Consider the following 2500-nt stretch of genomic DNA (forward strand, 5'->3'; position numbering starts at 1 on the left):
AGAAAAACAGAACTAGTGATGAAACTCTACACGTTCTTAAAGTCTACTTTCACCTGAGTCAGATCCGGTTTTGAGCTCAACACACTGGTCATTCGTTCTGATCGTTAACAGAAGATAAAGGGCAGGTTTGGGGTTTCTCAGGGCAGTAAGATGAGCGCTGGGTTTCTAGCATTAGCGCTCTGTGGCTCTCCGCAGCACCATTAGAACCCTGTAGCCTTTAAAAGCATTAGCATTATTTCCTGCTCGATGGACATTAGCGTGTAATTGCTCTGCTCGGATTCATCTTGTTAGCCAAATGATATAACCCTGACTTTCTCCTAGTGAGTTTTAAAGTCAGCTTCTGCCGGTCCCAAAAATATTGGCACCCTTCAATAATTCGGCTACAAAATATTTTTAATATAAACACTACACACCACGACCATTTTTCCCCTCTGACTAAAAAGATTCCGAAGAAGTCATATTTTTTAAATAGTAGTATATTTCCCTTTAAATGGCCACCAAAGTGGCAAAAGTATATCAAATAAATAAATAAATAAATAAATAAATAAATAAATAAATACTATATATTATTTATACATACTATATACTATATTATTTCTTCTTTTTATCCCGATTTTCCACCGTGTTTGACGTGACATCATAGACACACGTTCAAAATCTCTCCATCATCACCATCTTTATGAAGAAAAAAAAACAACAACAACTAATATACAGTCTGTTGCAAAAGTATTCACACCCCCACTTCAACTTTCTATAGTAATGCAATCCGGAGCTGAAATGGACTGAATATGATTTTATATAAATTTCAGTATCAGATGATCCCAATATAAACACAACTGTTCCTGGAAGATGGATAATGAGCCTCATAAAGAAACAGGATCAAGTTCTGTAAAAGTATCAGTCAGAGTTATGGTTATAGTAATAAAAAAAAATGCTGAACATCATAAAAAGCAACATTAAATCCATTATTCATAAAGTGGACAGAGTACAAAGCCACAATGCTGCCTGAAGGAGATAAAGGAAGAATCGGTGGCTAATAACTAAGAAAGTCTGGATTATTGAGAGAAGCAACCAAAAGGCCACATGTATAAGTTAGAGTACGGTGCCACCACCACCATGCTTCACAGTGACATGATGATAGACAAGTGCTGACAAATGTAGTGTTGGTACCAAGAGCAAAAGTGATCATTTTCTGTGTCAAGCAGAAAAAAGCAACACAATCAAAATAAAGCTATTAGATAATAATATATTACAACAAGCTGCTTCAAAGAGTCACATACAAAAATAATGTCATTATTTTCAAAGAGTGCCAATAATTCTGGACTCGACTCCATAGCAAAACATTCATTCATTTTCTACCGCTTAGCTGGACTGCCTTGAGTCACGGGGAGCCTGTGTCTATCTCAGGCGTCATCGGGCATCGAGGCAGGATACACCCTGGACGGAGTGCCAACCCATCACAGGGCACACACACACTCTCATTCACACACACACTCACACACTACGGACAATTTTCCAGAGATGCCAATCAACCTACCATGCATGTCTTTGGACCGGGGGAGGAAACCGGAGTACCCGGAGGAAACCCCCGAGGCACAGGGAGAACATGCAAACTCCACACACACAAGGTGGAGGAGGGAATCGAACCCCCAACCCTGGAGGTGTGAGGCGAACGTGCTAACCACTAAGCCACCGTGCCCCCGTTCATAGAATTGAATATTATTGTTTTTAAATTCTTAACTTGTTTTCTTTTTCTACATCACAAAAAAAGTTAAAAAATTAGCATCTCCAGGTCCGTATTTTCTATCCCTGATTGCAATGCCGTGTGTTAAATGATTACGAATTTAAAAGAATAATACAGAAGCGTATTGCATTCACTTGAGGAAAAAAAATCTACTCTGTTTTTCTGAATTAACGACTTAATTATCTCAGAATTATGAGATAATTTTTCATGCATAAAAAGTTTTTGCTCTGTTTTTATGAATGAATGAGTTAATTATCTCAAAATTATGAGAATAATTTTCATGAAAAAAAATTATTTTGCTCTGTTTTTCTGAATTAACGAGATCCCTTAAACTTGAAAGGCGGAACATGTTTACTTCCATGCAATCCACCTAAAATAGAGCTCCTGGCAGGATTTTGAGGGATCTCATTAATTCAGAAAAACAGAACAATGAATTTTTTTTTAATGAAAAATGATCTCATAATTCTGAGATAATTAAGTCGTTAATTCAGAAAAACAGAGTAGATTTTTTTTCCTCAAGTGAATGCAATACGCTTCCATAGAATAATATTCACTTCATTTGAAAGCAAATTAAAAAAATCTATTTCCTTCTTCAGGTCTGTATTTTCGATACAGTACTGTATTTATTATTATTATTTTAATGTCATGAAGGCAGTATTATTGAAACACCCCGCCTGAAGGTATGTATTTAAATCTGGCAACCTCGGAGACGTGAACCGGTAATCAGAAAGTCGAATAAATCCCTGCAACTTTCCC

This window comes from Tachysurus fulvidraco, chromosome 16 (assembly GCF_022655615.1).
Source record: "Tachysurus fulvidraco isolate hzauxx_2018 chromosome 16, HZAU_PFXX_2.0, whole genome shotgun sequence".
NCBI classification, from domain to species: Eukaryota; Metazoa; Chordata; class Actinopteri; order Siluriformes; family Bagridae; genus Tachysurus; species Tachysurus fulvidraco.